This window comes from Chanos chanos, chromosome 12 (genome assembly GCF_902362185.1).
Source record: "Chanos chanos chromosome 12, fChaCha1.1, whole genome shotgun sequence".
Taxonomy (NCBI): Eukaryota; Metazoa; Chordata; class Actinopteri; order Gonorynchiformes; family Chanidae; genus Chanos; species Chanos chanos.
Genome location: NC_044506.1, coordinates 19,847,312 through 19,868,624, shown reverse-complemented (window position 1 = coordinate 19,868,624; position 21,313 = coordinate 19,847,312). Strand labels below are relative to the sequence as shown.

General features: G+C 41.7%; 12 non-coding genes across 12 annotated transcripts; 2 read left to right on the top strand and 10 right to left on the bottom strand.

Moving 5' to 3' along the window:
* Positions 1–225: 225 nt before the first annotated feature.
* Positions 226–298, bottom strand: trnam-cau (transfer RNA methionine (anticodon CAU)). Its single transcript has one exon. It is a non-coding gene; the product is annotated as a tRNA-Met (tRNA).
* A 2,320-nt stretch (positions 299–2,618) lies between these two features.
* trnag-ucc (transfer RNA glycine (anticodon UCC)) lies at positions 2,619–2,690 on the bottom strand. Its single transcript has one exon. It is a non-coding gene; the product is annotated as a tRNA-Gly (tRNA).
* Positions 2,691–3,824: 1,134 nt separating this feature from the next.
* Positions 3,825–3,897, top strand: trnam-cau (transfer RNA methionine (anticodon CAU)). The gene has a single exon. It is a non-coding gene; the product is annotated as a tRNA-Met (tRNA).
* A 125-nt stretch (positions 3,898–4,022) lies between these two features.
* trnag-ucc (transfer RNA glycine (anticodon UCC)) lies at positions 4,023–4,094 on the top strand. The gene has a single exon. It is a non-coding gene; the product is annotated as a tRNA-Gly (tRNA).
* A 3,548-nt stretch (positions 4,095–7,642) lies between these two features.
* On the bottom strand, positions 7,643–7,714 carry trnag-ucc (transfer RNA glycine (anticodon UCC)). Its single transcript has one exon. It is a non-coding gene; the product is annotated as a tRNA-Gly (tRNA).
* Positions 7,715–7,840: 126 nt separating this feature from the next.
* On the bottom strand, positions 7,841–7,913 carry trnam-cau (transfer RNA methionine (anticodon CAU)). The gene has a single exon. It is a non-coding gene; the product is annotated as a tRNA-Met (tRNA).
* Positions 7,914–8,306: 393 nt separating this feature from the next.
* On the bottom strand, positions 8,307–8,379 carry trnam-cau (transfer RNA methionine (anticodon CAU)). The gene has a single exon. It is a non-coding gene; the product is annotated as a tRNA-Met (tRNA).
* A 4,064-nt stretch (positions 8,380–12,443) lies between these two features.
* On the bottom strand, positions 12,444–12,515 carry trnag-ucc (transfer RNA glycine (anticodon UCC)). The gene has a single exon. It is a non-coding gene; the product is annotated as a tRNA-Gly (tRNA).
* Positions 12,516–12,922: 407 nt separating this feature from the next.
* trnag-ucc (transfer RNA glycine (anticodon UCC)) lies at positions 12,923–12,994 on the bottom strand. The gene has a single exon. It is a non-coding gene; the product is annotated as a tRNA-Gly (tRNA).
* A 121-nt stretch (positions 12,995–13,115) lies between these two features.
* trnam-cau (transfer RNA methionine (anticodon CAU)) lies at positions 13,116–13,188 on the bottom strand. The gene has a single exon. It is a non-coding gene; the product is annotated as a tRNA-Met (tRNA).
* Positions 13,189–14,169: 981 nt separating this feature from the next.
* On the bottom strand, positions 14,170–14,242 carry trnam-cau (transfer RNA methionine (anticodon CAU)). The gene has a single exon. It is a non-coding gene; the product is annotated as a tRNA-Met (tRNA).
* Positions 14,243–14,853: 611 nt separating this feature from the next.
* Positions 14,854–14,925, bottom strand: trnag-ucc (transfer RNA glycine (anticodon UCC)). The gene has a single exon. It is a non-coding gene; the product is annotated as a tRNA-Gly (tRNA).
* Positions 14,926–21,313: the final 6,388 nt, after the last annotated feature.

Sequence of the window (21,313 nt, the reverse complement as noted above, 5' to 3'; positions counted from 1 at the left end):
GGTTGGGCGGGGTTCGGGTGGTTAATTAATGCATATTTTTACGGGTCGGGCAGTGCGGTGGTGAAATGCTAATCATTTAAGGGACTGTAATGGACATTGACTGGTTGCTGTAGTGTACTGTAAGTATTTCTGACAAAAGAGAAAAAAAAGAGCTGCAGCCTTGAAGCCTTTTAACATCACCAATCTGTTAGGCAGCCACCTAAATGGGTTTATGTTAAAAGGTTGTGCCCCGTGTGAGGATCGAACTCACGACCTTCAGATTATGAGACTGACGCGCTACCTACTGCGCTAACGAGGCTGAAAACATCAGTTGGACGCTTTAGGTAAAAAACGTTTGTCACAGCCCCATTTCTATCTCGTGTCATCCCTGACTCTGCGCTACACAGACTCCAGAGGCCTCATTTATAAAAAGTTATTACACACAGATTTGATCTTAGAATGTGCATACACTCAAATCCATGCCAAAGTTTACATTTGCAAAAATGGTCTTTGACATAGAAAAGTATCTCCATGTCACGTTCAAACTTGGCATACGCACATTTCATTGTGAAACACTTTGGGAATTAAACAAGACTATTTTTCCCATACAGATCAGGATAACATCAAAATATGTTTAGAATGCATTTCCTCTTACTTTAGTGACATGGCGATGAGCTTGCATTAATTTAAATAGATCTTCAGGATTCCAGCTTCTAGAGTTGAAAGACACACTATGAGCACAGAGAAGACTGCTAATCCCTGGGGGAAAGATTGCCAAGTGGAGACCCTGGATCCTGGCCTCCAGGCCCCCAATGGCGGAAAACAAAGCAAACATAGCCTTAAGCAGCTGTCTACTGCACATGTCCTCCTGCTACATTCAGTATAAGACCGGATACAAGTGTAAGAAAAGTTGATGGAAAGAAAGAGAGTGAGCTGCAGAAAGATACACATGGGTCTCCTCTCACAAGAACTTAAACTATCAATAGACAGCAACACACACACACACACACACACACACACACACACACACACACACACACACACACTATAGCTTATAAACAGCAAAATTAACAAAGTGATGATAACAGTAACTTAACCTCACTACATTTAGAATACAGGTGAAATAGTATGAAACATGTGGCAGTGACTACTCTCTTAGGCAAGGGTGTCAAAATCCAGTCCTGGAGGGCCATGGTCCTGCTGTTTTTCTTGTCGACCAACGAAATGCAATGTCTGGCTGAGAAGCGTGCACACCAAGAAAAGAAGCTACCTAAAGGATGAACTGATGGATGATGGGGTTACTTACACTAAATGGCAGTGAAGGAAAGAGAGGAAAGAGCAGAGGAAGAACAGGCCCCAGCCACAATCGGGTCAAAGGGACAGGGACAGACAGAGAGAGAAAGAGAAAGAGAGGGGGAAAGAAGGGCAAGAAGGCATGAATTTACACACTGTACACTTTTAATTGCTGGCAGAGCAGTGAAAGGCCAATGAAAGTCTCTAAACTTGAAGGGTTCTCTAGATGCACATTGCAAGTGAACCATGTCCACATTCCGGGGGCACAACCTCGTTGTGATAATTGCCACCCTAGCCTGAGCTGCCAAAACTGGTGTTGGTTGCCAAACACAAGCCTAAAAGGGTGCAGGGAGTAAAGATGAACTGCACTGGCCAGGAATTAAACCCAGGTCAACTGCTGGGAAGGCAGCAATGCTCACTACCACCAAAGCTGAGATCACTGAGCTCCAAGGCTGTCATTGTCGGTTCCAGCACCTCAAAAGACTGGCAGGCAGGCACAGAAGCGGCAGCCTTGTGGCGTTTTAACGTTGATGTGGAGCTGGGCAGCCAACCAAAGGGATTAAAGGCTGTACCCCGTGTGAAGATCGAACTCACAACCTTCAAATTATGAGACTGACACGCTACTGTATACAAAAACAACATCTCCCACAGTCTCAGCTCTATCACACGACATCCCTGACTCTGTGTGACATGTCTCTAGAAGCATTAGGTCCAAGTTCAAGCTCATTCCAGTGTTCATTGGGCGTAAGGCAGGGAAACACCCTGAACAGGTTGCCAGTCCATCGCAGGGTAGACACACAGACAAACACACACATTCATGCCAAGGGGCAATTTAGTGTCTCAAATTCACCTAACCTGCATGTCTTTGGACTGTTGGAGGAAACCCACGCAGACACCACGAGAACATGCAAACTCCAGGCAGAAAAGACTGCCCGGGAGGGAATTGAACTTTCTTGCTGTGAGGCAACAGCGCTACCCATTGCACCACCGTGCTGCTCAAATGTTGCACAAGTGGATGCAATGTTGCCCCAAGAAGCATCATATCTATCAGATCAGTGCAGTGTTGGAACACAACCACTTCAAAAGCCAAGCGAAAGTCCTAATGACCTTTTTTGCTCTGTCATACAGCGTTAGAGTTTTACAACTGCTACAGGATTATGCTCAGTGTGGGGGGGTGTTATTGCTATCCTAGGGGTACCTTGAAGGACATTGCAAACTAGGCACATCAGATGTATGTTCCGTGGGGTGACAAGCCCGTTGTGATTATCGCTGCCGTCCCTGAGCTGCTAAAGCTGGTATTCCTTGCCAAACACAAGCCTCAGAGGGTGCAGGGAGTAAAGAGGAACTGCGTTGGCCGGGAATCGAACCCGGGTCAACTGCTTGGAAGGCAGCTATGCTCACCACTATACCACCAACGCTGAAACTGGTAGCCTCTAAGGCTTTAATTGTTGGTTCCAGCACCTCAAGAACCTGGCAGGCATAGTAGACCGAGCCTTTTTTTTGTGTGTGCCGTATTTTTACAGAAATGCATAAACATACAGCGAAACAAGCAGCCGGTCACCTGTGCATTCACACAAAAACTGTACTGGTAGAGATACACGTCAGGTCCTAATGAGTCCCGCAATCCTCACGTGGGGTCACAGAAGATTGCCCACTAGAGGCCCTGGGTGCAGACTTACACCTCCACAAACCAGCAACTCAAAGTGGGTAGTAACGTGTTACGTTTACCCCATTACAGGTACTGAAGTAACTTTTTCCATTAAATTGTACTTACAAGGTTTAATGCATAATACTTTTCACTCTTACTCGAGTACATTTACACTTTAAAAAATGTACTTGTACTTCATTACATTAGACTACACACTTCTCGCTACTTTTATTTAATTCATTAAATTATTTTTATTCATACATGCACAGCTTCTGCGGTGTCGTCTGCATTGATACATGTTCATTGCTGTGTTCCAAATGTCCAGTATATAGTGAATCAGCCATTCTGTAGTGCTGTTGCCATTCTTAAATTATTTTGGTACCACTTTACCACTGCCCTGTTAAAGGGTTTGTGGGTGGTTTATAATTAGATTACTAATTAGGTTTCGAACACTTTATAAATCATTAATAAGCTGTTATAAACCGTTAGATAAAAAAAGTGCAACAGTGACCTGTTGCTTGCCAAATAGTGATCCCACATTTATGTGTACTGTTAAGCCTCTGATATCATTGGTTACTTAGGTTATTTTGTCCTCTCCATCAGCCAGCATTTATACCATTTATACCTAAAACTCAAACCCTGTGCGCAAGAACAAAAAAGGTCATTGTGCCATTCGCTTGGGTTTTGACATGGTTGCGTTCCAACACAGTGCTGACCTCATGGATTTGACACTTCTTGGGACAGCATTGCATCCACTTGGGCAGTGTTTGTCCTGATAACCAGGGATTATGAGAACCATGAACTTGGCCCTGATGTTTCCGGAGACATGCAGTTCAGAGTAAGGGAAGTAGAATGACTTCTTTCAAAAACATTGTTTGTGCATACGTCCTACATGAAAGTTTCAGCCTCGTTAGCGCAGTAGGTAGCGCGTCAGTCTCATAATCTGAAGGTCGTGACTTCGATCCTCACACGGGGCACAGATTTTTATCCCTTTGGATGTGTGCCTGGTTACTCGTCAACCTCAAAATGTTGCAAAACTGTGCCTGCCTGCCTGCCCAGGTGCTGGAACAGACAATAACAGCCTCAGACTCTGACAAGCTCAGCGTTGGTGGTATAGTGGTGAGCATAGCTGCCTTCCAAGCAGTTGACCCGGGTTCGATTCCCGGCCAACGCAGTTCAGCTTTACTTCCTGCACTGCTGAGGGCTTGTGTTTGGCAACCAACACCAGCTTTGGTGGAGTGGCAGTTGTCATAGTGAGGTTGCTTCCCCAGGGAATGTGGATGTGGTTTGCTTGCAATGCACATCTAGAGAGCCCTTCAAGCTGAGAGACTTCAACTTATCTGCCAGTAACTAAAGTGTGGGGCATGTAAATTCACTCTTTTTTTTGCTCTCCCTGTCCCTTTGACCCGATCGCGGCTGAGGCCTGCTCTCCTTCCCTCACTGCCATTTAGTGTAAGTCACTCCATCCATTAGCACATCCTTTAGGTAGCTTCTTGTCTTGGTAAATTATTATCTCTGTTGCATAACCAAATGGCAGAACATCTCATCCGTCTGTAAAGACTTTCCTGCTTTCACGAGGTAGGCTGCAATGCATGATGGTCTAATTCGATTGATGTAGGAAACAGCTTCTGTACACTACATTTTGGTGTGTCTCGCGATGATTTTGCAGTGCACTATATAGTGTCATAAATTTACAGCTGAGAATGGGAACAGCACTACAAAATGGCTGATTCACTATATACTGGATTATACAATGGGTGAGTGGACATTTGGAACACAGCAATGGCATCAAAGCAGTCAACACCGTAGAAGCTACCTTTATAAAGGATTCATAAATGGTTTACAACTGGGTAATTAAGTTGTAAACACCTTATAAATCATTAATAAGCAATTACAAACAAGTTATAACTCAGTTTTCATACATCGATGCAGGCTCACTATTTGGCAAGATAAAGTTATTGCTGCACTTTTCATCTATCTATTCTGTTATATCCCCGATCTTGCTAGTTGCTTAGCTTACTTTATGTTCTCCTTTTATCAGTGAGCATGTTAAACTGTCAGCTTCATCTCATTTTTATGACCATATGCTTATTAGTTACCGACATTTATAAGTGCCGAAAGGGAGCCTTATTGTAAAGTGTGAACCACATCAGCATTTACTAACAAGTTCCTAACATTTATAACTTCCAAAAGGGAGCCTTACTGTAAAGTGTAAACACATCAGCATTTACTAATGACTGGAAAGTGGCCAGCTACTGTTTTCAACCTCGTTAGCGCAGCGGGTAGCGCGTCAGTCTCATAATCTGAAGGTTCACAGATTGAAAACTGAATGATACCTGTGCTAATTGGTTGTCAGTCAGGACGGCAGAAGATACAGATCCTCCTTGTACATGGACTTAAAGCATCCAAAGAGACTCCTGGACATCACCTCAGGTGTCGTAGTCATAACTAATGTAGTCTGACAATGTGCACAGACTTTTATCCCTTTGGATGTGTGCCTGGTTACGTGTCAACTTCAAAAGGTTGCAAAACTGTGGCTGCCTGCCCAGGTGCTGGAACAGACAATAACAGCCTCAGACTCTCCTTAGCAGCGTTGGTGGTATAGTGGTGAGCATAGCTGCCTTCCAAGCAGCTTCCAAGCGGCCAACGCAGTTCAGCTTTACTCCCTGCACCCTCTGAGGATTGTGTTTGGCAACCGACATCAGCTTTGGCAGTTCAAGCACAGCTGTGATAATCACAATGGGATTGTCATACATCTGATGTGCCTAGTTTGCAGAGGTGACCAGCTGCTTGTTTCACTGTTGTTGCACAACATCCCTGACTCTTATGTTTCCAGAAACATAAGGGCCAAGTTCATGCTTCTCATAACACTAGGTTATCAGGAAAAACACTGCCCAAGTGGATGCAATGTTGTCCCAAGAAGTGTCAGATCCATGAGGTCAGCACTGTGTTGGAACGCAACCATGTCAAAACCCAAGCGAAGTCAGGGATGACACGTGTGCTCCAAGGCTGTGATGGTCTGTTCCATCACCTGAGGAAAGCCATGAGGTAGACCTGAGAGCTGCAACCTCGAAGCCTTTTAACATCACCAAGGTGTTGGGCAGCCATGTTGATGGGTTTATGTTAAAAGGCTCCGTGTGAGGATCAAACTCACGACCTTCAGATTATGAGACTGACGCGCTGCCTACTGCGCTAACGAGGCTGAAAACAGCGGTTGGACGCTTTAGGCAAAAAACTTTTGTCATCCCTGACTCTGCACTACACAGACTCCAGAGGCCTCATTTATAAAAAGGTCTTACACGCAGATTTGATCTTAGAATGTGCATACACTCAAATCCATGCCAAAGTTCACATGTATAAAAACGGTCTTTGACATAGAAAAGTACTTTTCTCTATGTCGCGTTCAAACTTGGCATACGCACGTTTCATTGTGGCAATGTTGGAGGGCTGCTGGTCTTCGGAAATCTAAGAGCGCCAACGTGTCATCTGCTGCCTGATTATTTCTTCAATATTATGTGATTGTGCAATCACATATTGTTCTTAAGTTTCATTATTATTATTATGGTTGTTTTCGGCTACTCCCACAGTTTTCACAACATTGATTCTACTGTAGCGACTAGACAGGCGCTTTAACCAACTAAGCCACAGCCACTTTTCACTCATTAGTAAATGCTGATGTGTTTACACTTTACAGTAAGGCTCCCTTTTGGAAGTTATAAATGTTAGGAACTTGTTAGTAAATGCTGATGTGGTTCACACTTTACAATAAGGCTCCCTTTCGGCACTTATAAATGTCGGTAACTAATAAGCATATGGTCATAAAAATGAGATGAAGCTGACAGTTTAACATGCTCACTGATAAAAGGAGAACATAAAGTAAGCTAAGCAACTAGCAAGATCGGGGATATAACAGAATAGATAGATGAAAAGTGCAGCAATAACTTTATCTTGCCAAATAGTGAGCCTGCATCGATGTATGAAAACTGAGTTATAACTTGTTTGTAATTGCTTATTAATGATTTATAAGGTGTTTACAACTTAATTACCCAGTTGTAAACCATTTATGAATCCTTTATAAAGGTAGCTTCTACGGTGTTGACTGCTTTGATGCCATTGCTGTGTTCCAAATGTCCACTCACCCATTGTATAATCCAGTATATAGTGAATCAGCCATTTTGTAGTGCTGTTCCCATTCTCAGCTGTAAATTTATGACACTATATAGTGCACTGCAAAATCATCGCGAGACACACCAAAATGTAGTGTACAGAAGCTGTTTCCTACATCAATCGAATTAGACCATCATGCATTGCAGCCTACCTCGTGAAAGCAGGAAAGTCTTTACAGACGGATGAGATGTTCTGCCATTTGGTTATGCAACAGAGATAATAATTTACCAAGACAAGAAGCTACCTAAAGGATGTGCTAATGGATGGAGTGACTTACACTAAATGGCAGTGAGGGAAGGAGAGCAGGCCTCAGCCGCGATCGGGTCAAAGGGACAGGGAGAGCAAAAAAAAGAGTGAATTTACATGCCCCACACTTTAGTTACTGGCAGATAAGTTGAAGTCTCTCAGCTTGAAGGGCTCTCTAGATGTGCATTGCAAGCAAACCACATCCACATTCCCTGGGGAAGCAACCTCACTATGACAACTGCCACTCCACCAAAGCTGGTGTTGGTTGCCAAACACAAGCCCTCAGCAGTGCAGGAAGTAAAGCTGAACTGCGTTGGCCGGGAATCGAACCCGGGTCAACTGCTTGGAAGGCAGCTATGCTCACCACTATACCACCAACGCTGAGCTTGTCAGAGTCTGAGGCTGTTATTGTCTGTTCCAGCACCTGGGCAGGCAGGCAGGCACAGTTTTGCAACATTTTGAGGTTGACGAGTAACCAGGCACACATGGAAAGGGATAAAAAATCTGTGCCCCGTGTGAGGATCGAAGTCACGACCTTCAGATTATGAGACTGACGCGCTACCTACTGCGCTAACGAGGCTGAAACTTTCATGTAGGACGTATACACAAACAATGTTTTTGAATGAAGTCATTGTATTGCACAACATCCCTGACTCTGAACTACATGTCTCCAGAAACATCAGGGCCAAGTTCATGCTTCTCATAACCCCTGGTTATCAGGACAAACACTGCCCAAGTGGATGCAATGTTGTCCCAAGAAGTGTCAGATCCATGAGGTCAGCACTGTGTTGGAACGCAACCATGTCAAAACCCAAGCGAAGCCAGGGATGACACGTGTGCTCCAAGGCTGTGATGGTCTGTTCCATCATCTCAGGAAAGGCACAAGGTAGACCTGAGAGCTGCAACCTCGAAGCCTTTTAACATCACCAAGGTGTTGGGCAGCCATGTTGATGGGTTTATGTTAAAAGGCTTGTGCCCCGTGTGAGGATCGAACTCACGACCTTCAGATTATGAGACTGACGCGCTACCTGCTGCGCTAACGAGGCTGAAAAGAAGAGTTGGACGCTTTAGACAAAAAACGTTCGTCACAGCCCCATTTCTATCTTGTGTCATCCCTGACTCTGCACTACATAGACTCCAGAGGCCTCGTTTATAAAAAGGTCTTACACGCAGATTTGATCTTAGAATGTGCATACACTCAAATCCATGCCAAAGTTCACATGTATAAAAATGGTCTTTGACATAGAAAAGTATCTCCATGTCCGCCACACATGCTTTGGGACCGCCACACATGCTTTGTTCCCATGGATACACATGTAAACTGGCATTCACTTTATTAAATGTCACTTGTGGTATTTTACCACTAAAACACTTTCCACATCAGGTGAAATACTCTTGTGTGTGTCATTATCATCAGTTTTTGATGAGATGCTGTGGGCTTGTGAACCATGTTCACCCACCTTCACAACCCGATTGTGATAATCACAGCTGTGCCTGAGCTGCCAAAACTGGTGTCAGTTGCCAAAGACAAGCCTCAGAGGGTGCAGGGAGTAAAGCTGAACTGTGTTGGCCGGGAATCAAAACCAGGTCAACTGCTTGGAAGGCAGCTATGCTCACCACTATACCACCAACGCTGAAACTGGTGTGCTCTAAGGCTTCAATTGTTGGTTCCAGCACCTCAAGACACTGGCAGGCATAGTAGACAGAGCCTTTTTTTGTGTGTGCCATATTTTTACAGAACTTCATAAACATACAGCGAAACAAGCAGCTGGTCACCTGTGCATTCACACAAACAATGTATTGATGAAGATACACATCAGGTCCTAATGAGTCCCGCAATCCTCACGTGGGGTCACAAACACAATCCATTATCCAAATGGTGCCTTTAACAAATGGGTTTATGTAAAAAGGCTGTGCCCCATGCGAGAACTGACCAACTTCAGATTATGAGACTGACGCGCTAACTACTGTGCTAACGAGGCTGAAAAACCTCAGTCCAGCTAGATACAGAAACAATGTTTCCAGCACCACTAGCTCTCTCACACAACATCCCTGACCCTGCACCCCTACATGTCTCCAGAAGCATTGGGGCCGAGGCCAAGCTTCTCATAACCCCAGTTCATTATGAAAAACGTTGCCCAGCTGGATGATATGCTGCTCCAAGAACTGTCAAAACTCTCAGATTAGTGCTGTCTAGCTGGATGAAATGCTGTTGAAATGATCTATGCTACAAGTGTAGGTCACAAATCCGGTTTTCTTCAGCGTCTTGCCTAGTTTGGGCTTATTTGGGTTGGGGCCAGTGGGAGCCCTTGAGGGCCAATGCGGGCCAGGTCCTGTCCACCAGAGCTTATTTTGGATGAGAATGCGTCACTGGGAATTTGAACGGCTGTTTTTCATGCACTGGGGGCCTGCTGTGGCAATACTTTGCACCTCCCGCATGTCTGCTCAACAAAGTTAGTCATGCAAGAAACTAGACCTTCCACATGATGTTCACACTCCTAGCGGCCATCCATACTGACCCAGGGAAGAGTGTTAAGCCCTGGGGGGAAGATTGCCCAGTGGAGGCTCTGGATCCCGACCTCCAGGCTCCTGGACGGCGGGCACACTTATACAGGGAAAAGAGCTCCCCCCTGGAGCAAGGTTTCCCAATGTAGACCTTGGACCCTGATTTCCAGACCACGCTGCTGGAGGCCACATGGAGGATTACTCCTACCTGGCAGAACATTGCCCACTAAAAGCCCTGGGTGCAGACTGACACCTCCACAAACCAGCAACTAGAGGTGGGTAGTAATGTGTTACATTTACCCCGTTACATGTACTGAAGTAACTTTTTCCATTAAATTGTACTTACAAGGTTTAATGCATAATACTTTTCACTCTTACTCGAGTACATTTACACTTTAAAAAATGTACTTGTACTTCATTACATTAGACTACACACTTCTCGCTACTTTTATTTATTTTATTAAATGATTTTTATTCACACATGCACAGCTTCTGCGGTGTCGTCTGCATTGATACATGTTCATTGCTGTGTTCCAAATGTCCAGTATATAATGAATCAGCCGTTTTGTAGTGTTGTTTCCATTCTTAAATTATTTTTGGTACCAATTTACAATAAGACTACCCTCATAAAGGGTTTGTGAGTGGTTTATAATTAGATTATTAATTAGGTTGCGAACACTTTATAAATCATTAATAAGCTGTTATAAACCGTTAGATAAAAAGTGCAGCAGTGACCTGTTGCTTGCCAAATAGTGATCCCACATTTATGTGTACTATTACGCCTCTGATCTCATTGGTTACTTACTTAGCTTTGTCTTCTCCATCAGCCAGCATTTATACCTGTCAGCCCCATCAGATATTTGTTAATAAGTTACTTGCATTTAACCACCATTAGCATATCTTAATAGTCCAAAAAGTTTCATTTGGCATATCCAATTATTGCATGTCACATACCAGATTCATACACTAAGGATGCAATATTGTTTACCTTGACATTTTCAGCATGCTATCAGCAGCCGTCCTAATTATCATCACGGGGGTTGATATGACAAATGCTATCATATTAAAGTGGTATATTGTGATGCGTGTTGGGATTAGATAGCTGGAGCTTCCCAGCATGCTTTGGGGCAATGGACTGTTGTTTAACCCCAGTTAATGTTTCCTGTTGTGGCTAGTAGAAGTGAATGTGTATTGTTCATAATGTAGTCTTTGTGTTGTGTTGTTAATTTTTGTGATAGTTTAATGTAATCTGTGTACCGTAAATGTAATTGTCTGCATGAATGATGTACTTCCCTCCTGCGGTGTTAGCATTATGCTACTTCCTGGTTTGTACTGTTGCAAAATAGAAGGCACTGTCTTCACTGTAGAGAAAATTCAGCCACTCATTAGTAAATGCTGATGTGTTTTACACTTTACAGTAAGGCTCCCTTTTGGCAGTTATAAATGTTAGTGACTCATTCTGATGTATTTCACACTTTACAATAAGGCTCTCTTTTTCTGGTTGTACCCGGTGCATAATTATGTAGCAGCGAAACATCTAAATAGCATCTGAAATGTATCAACAGCTGTCTGCCCTTATCCCCTAGTGAGTGTTCTATGTAGCAAACATTATATAAGGAGTGAGTCAGTGAGTGAGTGAGTCAGTGAGTTGGCAAGTGGACATTTGGAACATAGCTAGTGTTTTTTTAAGATAGGCTAAATATTCACCTTCTCAAACAGCCAGACAGACAGACATACACACACACAAACACACTCACACAAAGGTTCAGACACACACAAAAATGGACAATCATAAATAAAGTCCAGGACTGTGTTAAGTTTTAGGAGATTAAACAGTGTTGTGACTTTGGTATTGGTTTCAAAAGATGTATGTTAAGAAAAAATGGAACTGGAGATATGGAGATATTATTACCATTGAGTTAGTTTGGAAGATTCATGAAACTAACCTGTGGTAAAATGGCCTTAACTTATGTTATTCGATAAATATATAATTTAATATTTTTTATGATTTTTTCATTAGGTATACAATTTGGAACTTGAATGAGCGGATTTTATGTTGTGTTTATTAGACAAGCAATTCTCAACTGTACATTTACAAAACTATATAGTGCACTACAAAATTATTGCGAGGCACACCAAAATGTAGTGTACAGAAGCTGTATTACATTGATCGACTTAGACCATCATGCATTGCAGCCTGTCTCGTGAAAGCAGGAAAGTCTTTACAGACGGATCAGATGTTCTGCCATTTGGTTATGCAACAGAGATAATAATTTACCAAGACAAGAAGCTACCTAAAGGATGTGCTAATGGATGGAGTGACTTACACTAAATGGCAGTGAGGGAAGGAGAGCAGGCCTCAGCCACGATCGGGTCAAAGGGACAGGGAGAGCAAAAGAAAGAGTGAACTTACACACCGCATACTTTAGTTACTGGCAGATAAGTTGAAGTCTCTCAACTTGAAGGGCTCTCTGGATGTGCACTGCAAGCAAACCACGTCCACATTCCCTGGGGAAGCAACCTCACTATGACAACTGCCACTTCACCAAAGCTGCTGCTGATTGCCAAATGCAAGCCTTCAGCAGTGCAGGAAGTAAAGCTGAACTGCGTTGGCCGGGAATCGAACCCAGGTCAACTGCTTGGAAGGCAGCTATGCTCACCACTATACCACCAACGCTGAAACTAGCATGCTCTAAGGCTTTAATTGTTGGTTCCAGAACCTCAAGACACTGGCGGGCATAGTAGACCGAGCCTTTTTTTGTGTGTGCCGTATTTTTACAGAACTTCATAAACACACAGTGAAACAAGCAGCTGGTCACCTGTGCATTCACACAAACACTGTACTGGTGGAGATACATCACATCGTGTGAAAAACTCTTGAATGCTGTATCAGTTTTTGATGAGATGCTGTGGGCTTGTAAACCATTTTCGCCTACCTTGAAGCGCGTTGCAAACTAGGCACATCAGATGTATGTTCCATGGGGTGACAAGCCCATTGTGATTATCAGAGCTGTGCCTGAGCTGCCAAAGCTGGTGTCGGTTGCCAAACACAAGCCTCAAAGGGTGCAGGGAGTAAAGATGTACTGCGTTGGCCGGGAATCGAACCCGGGTCAACTGCTTGGAAGGCAGCTATGCTCACCACTATACCACCAACGCTGAGCTTTTCTGAGCCTGAGGCTGTTATTGTCTGTTCCAGCACCTGGGCGGGCAGCCACAGTGTTGCAACCTTTTGAAGTTGACGCGTAACCAGGCACACATCCAAAGGGGTAAAAGACTGTGCCCCGTGTGAGGATCGAAGTCACGACCTTCAGATTATGAGACTGACGCGCTACCTACTGCGCTAACGAGGCTGAAGCTGCCAACTAGGAAGTATACACAAACAATGTTTCTGAAAGAAGTCATTCTATTGCACAACATCCCTGACTCTGAACTACATGTCTCCAGAAACATCAGGGCCAAGTTCAAGCTTCTCATAACCCCAGGTTATCAGGAAAAACACTGCCCAAGTGGATGCAATGCTGTCCTAAGAAGTGTCAAATCCATCAGGTCAGGTGTTGGAATGCAACCATGTCAAAACCCAAGCGAATGGCACAATGACCTTTTTTGCTCTTGCGCACAGGGTTCGAGTTTTACAACAGGGATTATGCTCATTGTCAGACTACATTAGCTATGACTACAATACCTGAGGTGATGTCCAGGAGTCTCTTTGGATGCTTTAAGTCCATCTATAAGGAGGATCTGTACCTTCTGCTGTCCAGTCCTGAAGACTGACTGACAACCAATTAGCACAGGTATCATTCAGTTTTCAATCTGTGAACCAAGAGTAGAATTTTATGTTTGAGTCTATCAGAAACATTAAGTCATTCAGACAACATCTTTTAAACTCCCTGCTCACTTGACTATTTAAGTTTAGTTTCATTTCAATGTGTCACTCACAGGCTATGCTGCAGCAGTTTTTGGAGACCCTAGGAAGAGGCCCCAGCCCTCACACTCCTCTTCTGGCACAGGGTTCATGTGATGGCAGGTACTTAGAGTAATACTGGGATCTGGAGAATCCAGACTGGGATGAAATAGGACAATTTTAATTTTTTTTATATTAACTTAGTTAATTTATTACAGAAATTTATGTTAAGCCAGGTCAACTGCTTGGAAGGCAGCTATGCTCACTACTATACCACCAACGCTGGAATGCGTGTGCTCCAAGGCTGTTATGGTCTGTTCCGTCACCTCAGGAAAGCCATGAGGTAGACCTGAGAGCTGCAACCTCGAAGCCTTTTAACATCACCAAGGTGTTGGGCAGCCACCTAAATGGGTTTATGTTAAAAGGCTTGTGCCCCGTGTGAGGATCGAACTCACGACCTTCAGATTATGAGACTGACGCGCTACCTACTGCGCTAACGAGGCTGAAAACTGCGGCTCGAGGCTTTAGGCAAAAAACGTTTGTCACAGCCCCATTCTGTCGCGTGTCATCCCTGACTCTGCGCTACACAGACTCCAGAGGTCTCATTTATAAAAAGTTATCACACACAGATTTGATCTTAGAATGTGCATACACTCAAATCCATGCCAAAGTTCACATTTACAAAAAAAAAACAGTCTTTGACATAGAAAAGTACTCATCTCTGTGTCAGGTTCAAACTTGGCATACGCACGTTTCATTGTGGCAGTGTTGGAGTGCTGCTGGTCTTCTAAGAGCCCCAACGTGTCATCTGCTGATTATTTCCTCGTTATTATTCCCATGGATAAACATCTAAACTGGCATTCACTTTATTAAATGTCACTTGTGGCATTTTACCATGCTCATTGTACTTTACCACTAAAATGCTTTTCACATCATGTGAAATACTCTTGTGTGTGTCATCATCATCAGTTTTTGATGAGAAGCTGTGGGCTTGTGAACCATGTTCACCCACCTTCACAAACCCATTGTGATTATCAGAGCTGTGCCTGAGCTGCCAAAGCTGGTGTCGGTTGCCAAACACAAACCTCAGAGGGTGCAGGGAGTAAAGCTGAACTGCACTGGCCGGGAATCGAACCCAGGTCAACTGCTTGGAAGGCAGCAATGCTCACCACTACACCATCAACGCTTAAACTGGCATGCTCTAAGGCTTCAATTGCTGGTTCCAGCACCTCAAGAAACTGGCAGGCATAGTAGACCGAGCCTTTTTTTGTGTGTGCCGTATTTTTACAGAAATTCATAAACATACAGTGAAACAAGCAGCTGGTCACCTGTGCATTCACACAAAAACTGTACCAGTAGAGATACATGTCAGGTCCTAATGAATCCCGCAATCCTCACGTGGGGTCACAAACACAATCCATTTTACTATTGAGCAGCCATCTAAATGGTGCCTTTAACGAACAGTTTTATGTAAAAAGGGTGTGCCCCGTGTGAGGGTTAAACTCACGACCTTCAGATTATGAGACTGACGCGCTACCTACTGCACTAACGAGGCTGAAACAGCCATGAAGGAAGTATACACAAACAATGTTTCTGAAAGAAGTCATTCTATTGCACAACATCCCTGACTCTGAACTACATGTCTCCAGAAACATCAGGGCCAAGTTCAAGCTTCTCATAACCCCAGGTTATGAGGAAAAAACACAGCCCAAGTGGATGCAATGCTGCCCCATGAAGTGTCAAATCTATCAGGTCAGCACTGTGTTGGAGTGCAACTATGTTAAAACCCAAGCGAATGGCCCAATGGTTTAGACCTCACACTCCTCTACTGGCACGTAGAGGAGTATGATGGCAGGGACTTAGAGTAATACTGGGATCTGGAGAATCCAAACTGGGATGAAACAGGACAAAGTTAAATTGTTTATTATTAATTTAGTTAATACATTATAGAAATGTATGTTAAGTTAAAGCAATTTGCGTGAATTAGAGCAATTTACATTTAATTAGAATAACATTAAGTTACAGATACTTAGTATTAAAGTAGAGTAATTTTTACTATGTTAGTTTCATAAGCTCTATTATGCAAAGTTAGTTAAAAGAAAATGCAAAAGAAAAACTAATGTTAAAACAATTTTTTGTAGAGAAACAGAATGTTAAATTGTAGTTAGGTTTGATTATTAAGTCGATTTTAATAAATGAGTAAATTAATTTTGTTTAGAATTTTGTAAATGCTTTTCTATGATCCTAAGTGTTTCGTTGATCTTGATGTCCTTAAATCTTAGCATTGTTACGCTCTGGATCTCTCTTTCCCCCTCTACTGGTCAGTTTTCTTAGGTTTTGTGTTACTCCCTAATATACTTTGCCTCCCCTTATCAGCTTAATCATTGGCTCCACTTGTGTTTGGTTAATCCAGTCTTGCTCTGTCTGTATAAATACTCCTGGTTTCCCCTCAGTTTTTTGTGTTGGATTGCCAACCTGTCGTGTGTATTATGAAGCCTGAATCTTTAATCCTGTAAATTCCTGGAAGTCTTTTGTATTATGTTCCTCTTAGATAAAACTGAGACAACCCTGCACATGCATCTAGTCTAGTCTCTTCCTCAAACTGTAATAACTGTGTAACATCAGTCAACTGTAGTTATCAAAGATAATTAGCATTCATCATAACCTCATAATGCTTCATTAAATATGTTTCATAAAGACATATGCCCTTCTGTCATATATACATACGCACATCTCAGACCACTGGTATTTTAATAGAACGCTGAAGGGTATTCACATCAATTTGGTTACACAAACAGAAGGTGGCTAGACTCTGTAACAAGCTGGTACCTTTCCAAAACCACAGGTACACTCCAGTTCTGAGTGTGAACCTGGCCTTTCCAGTTTGTGCTGTCCTTAACTGGCCATACCACCCAAATATGTTAAAACTATTCAAAGCCCTTCTTGTGTCCTTCTCTCAATGACACTAATGTACCTTTCTGACTTCTTACACTTGTGAGCATTATTTCATTTGAATTGTTATTTTTCCTATTAACAAAATGCAAACAAACAAACAACAACAACCAAAAAAAAAAACAACAACAAATGGATAAACATATTGAAAAGTTTCCGATTTAATGTTCAGTATGAACACACTGCATCTGACAAAATGAAAAGGCAAATGCAAATTAGCATTGCATTTACGTTTCCCATTATGCCTTTTTGTTTTCCAGTTCAGCAACTACACGTGCGTAAATATGTGTTATTTAGAAATGGGCATGATCTAAGACAGGGGTGTCGTAACACAGACACCGCTGAGGAAAAATCATGTGATAACTGGGCCAAAAGCCTAATTAAAGTAACAACGACAAAGTCAGTTACTAAGCTTTAAAGGGAATCTGTGAACTACGGGTCTCTTTTTCTAACCAAGCAGGTGAAGCACAGCCTTATCTAGTCCATAGAAATTAATTACGGGCAGCATCCATTGCAGGAGAAACTGTTCGAGGCAGGTTTACTTACTACGCTAATGCATGAATAGGACTAGGTGTCAACTTCTTGGTTTGGTTTCTGCAATTTTCATGCTGTCGTTGTGCTGATCATACTATTCTGAATACCAGTTATATCACTTCTTATATAAAACTCTGTGATTAGTAAAACTTTCATGAGGCCAGCATTTTTTCAACATTTTTTCCTTAGTGGGACACATTTTAAATAACAATAACAATTTACGAGGGCAGCCCATGGCCGTATGCTTAGAGAAGCGGGTTTGTGACCGAAAGGTTGCCAGTTTGATTTTCAGGACTGGTAGGAGAAACATCCACGGCTAAACTCCCAACTAAGGTGTGGATATACGACACATTGCTCCTGCCAGTAAACCAGAGGATCATGTGTCCTAGGAACCTCACTGTATTTGGGGTTTTTCAAGTTGAAATTATCCCGCACCAGAGATTGGAATCTCTTACATGGATTCTCCATCTTAATCTAGCCTATCTATCAATCTATCTACCCCTGTCAAATTGCTATACTATTTCTCACCTATCTCATGCTATTTGTCACTATCACTCTCTATATATTAATACGTCACTATATTTATGTTAACTATCACTCATTGTCTGTCTCTCACTAGCCTATCAATCAATATGTATCACTAACCTTATATCTCACCTAACTATCCCTCACTACTTGCACCGGCAATCGCTATATGTCACTATGTCACTATCTCTCAAAATCTTTCACCTCTCACAAAAATCCTTGAAGTTGGGATGTGTTTGCTTGACTTTTAACCATTTTGAGAGTTTGCCATTGAGACAGATGTGTGATCAGGTTTATTCCAGACACTGTCAATCAAATGCAGGGGCGCACGCACCTGTTGAAAATAGCAGTGAAATACACCAAAGCCTCAGTTTGCGATGGTCATGTGACATGAACGTTTTGAACCACACTTCAGAGCAGTGTTTCGAAGAGTCTGCACTTCGGAAGCTCGGCAAAGTGTTGAAACATAAATATATGGTCATAAAACTCATAAATATATGATCATAAAAATGAGATGATGAAGCTGACAGTTTAACATGCTGACTGATAAAGGGACAAGATAAAGTAAGCTAAGCAACTAGCAAGATCTGAGATTTAACAGAACAGATAGATGAAAAGTGCAACAGTAACTTGATCTTGCCAAATAGTGAGCCCGCCTTGATGTATGAAAACTGTGTTATAACTTTATAATTATTATTAATGAATTGTTATAATTGTTATTAATGAAGTATAAAGTGTTTACAATCAAATTAATAATCTACTTACAAACCATTTATAAATCCTTTATAGGGGTAGTCTCATTGTAAAGTGCTACCGATGATATATATTTTATGTTTCAAAATGAGAACAAGAGAATTCTCAATGGCAAATTCTGATTCGGTTCCAGGCAAACATGCCCACAGTTATCCTATAAATTTCACCACCACCACAGTGGAGAGTTCATTATGAAGCTGCATCTCACATCTTCTATGTCATGCCTAAAGGATCTGACCCACTAAGATTGGCGTAGTGATACATGTTAGTCAGTCTATTCAAGTTCTAACCATTTCTTTTATTTTGTCTAGATTAAGTAAGATTTTTATTTGTGTTTATTAACACTACTTCACAATTTGTACTAATTAATACATATTTCTTTAATCATTACTGTGGCATTCAGGGCTGACTGCACTGTGTATTTAAGTTTGGCTACAGTGTTTCGTAGTGTGGATAAACTGTGTGACCCCAGGTTTAAGTTCTGAACGTCTCTGTGGAGGGAAGTGTCTTTATAGAGAGAACTTGAGAGTATGTGCGAATGCTAAAATGTCAGACAGATAACAGAACTGAGAGAAGAACTTGCTCAAAATGCTCACATTTGCAGACTTTAGCATTTTGTCTTTTTTTGTTTGTTTGTTTTTGTTTTTGTCATCTGACATTTTACATTTTTATGAATGCTGACTGAGCATCACACATTATTGTCACATTTTCAAAAAAGTATAATAATATAAATCTTTCATTTTTAATTTATATTATATAAATTATAATTACACTGCAGTGCTCCTCAACTGAATGCAAACAGTGTTCAAACAAGCATCAGTGCCGTCCTCATCTCTTGTGAGGTGTCGCACACTCAGAAATACAGTTCACATGAATTAAGAGTAGTATTAGACAAAAGAAAATGAAGAAAACATGAGTAGAAGGAGTGTGAAAAAATACAGTAACAACATATGAATAATCACGTCCTCCAACCATGTCTTTCTTTCGTTAAGCTTTTATTATTTAACTGTCTTTTCTCTAAATGTCTTGCAGGGCAGTAACAGCAGTTTCATACCATTACGTTTAAATTAGATCCATTCATCTGGCAGACACTTTTCTCCCAAAAGCAACTTACATACCAAAAAACAAACAATATGTATATAGCTGAGCTGCCATGAGACTGTTCTGATAAGTGCTGTCATGTGACTGTGGGAACAAAACAACCAGAAATGAAATGACTGAGCAACTTACAGCGTCACAATCACAATATCATCATATGCCAATTGTCAGAAACAGTTGTAACATAATCATGTCCTATTACAACCTGTCAAAACATTGTTTTATTGGTGATCATGCAAGTTTATTGAATCATCATTCACCAACATTATTACCTAACGCTGTTAGCCTAGGGCAATACAGAAACTAAAAAAATTAAATAAATGAAATTAGACCTGCAAAGAAACTCGACAGAGAAAAGATCAAGGATAGAGTGACAGGCCAGAGATAAGAGTAAAGTGGCATTTTCTCAGCTGACTGTCGAAAATGTCTGTGTCCTTAAAGGTCACTGAAGGTTATGAACGTTTTAAAGTTCATGGTAGTCCATTCAAAGCAAAGAGAGCAGGACTTGTACTCGCTTTCCTGCTTGGCTCAGTGTAAATTTTGGATACAGATGAGAGTAGAGTTTAGAAAGTAGAATTCAATGACAAAGTGATCTATGAAGGAAAGAGGAACAGAAATGGGACAGATATTTTGGTAAATGAATCTATACCATGTGAACAGTCAAAGGGGCCCAGTTCATTTTTTCGTGTAGGACTATGTGTATGTTTTCATGTGCAGTGATGTTGGATACAGTATGTTGACATGCTTTGGTTTGTTTCAGAGAAAAGAAGCAGAGGGAAGTTCTGCAGTTAAGTTCTGCATTTAAAAAAGTACATGAATTCCTAGAAGTATGAGGACATTTTTTTTTGTTTTTGCTGTAACTGATGATTTTGAGGATTTGAAAAACAGAAGTGTGTCTTTCCACAAGGGCCTATAAAAGCTGGTTAGAGCCAACTGCTAAATTAGAGGTTCATGTATGAAAACAACTCGATTCTGTCATCCGTATTTGTTCATGGAAAGTGGACACCACAAAAAGGCATAACTAACATTTTTGTGAGTAATTATTGTATTAATGTTTTATTTGTATATTTTATTATTTTATTATGAGCTCTGTTTTTACTAAGAGTGTATGTTATTAAAAGCGGTTGCACTATCAACTGCACTGTTATTAAAATAATTAAGTGTACCAGTTGACTCTGTGCAGTTACGCTTATCTTTACTCTGGCAGTAAATGCTATTGTTGGGAGTTATTCGAACATTTGGAATAAGACGATAGCTTGAAAGTGCACAAATTTTATACTTCTGTGAAAGACACTACAATTTTATATAATGAAGTATTGGAGCTACATTGTTCTGAGTGCGCTGATGTACATACTCAATCAGCGGTCCCCATTCCAATTTAATCTCAGTTAGACAGGACACCAAAGGCATTAGCTATTGACCTTAAACTTCTGAACCCTGAACAGGTCAGGCGTACTGGACACCATCAGATAAGGTCCATAAAGTGTGTGGAGACTGACACACACAGAGATGGAGACCATTCTTCTCCTCCTACTCATCTCCTCTCTCTTTCTCCCTGGGATCCCTGGTACAGTACATGCTGCTACATTCTATTGCCAAAAAAAAAAATCATAGTAATAAACCATACTGGTTTCTCAGATAGTTCCAGGAACAAAAACAGATAATGGAAATATTATGCTGTTATATTTGACAGCACTACTACTAATAATATG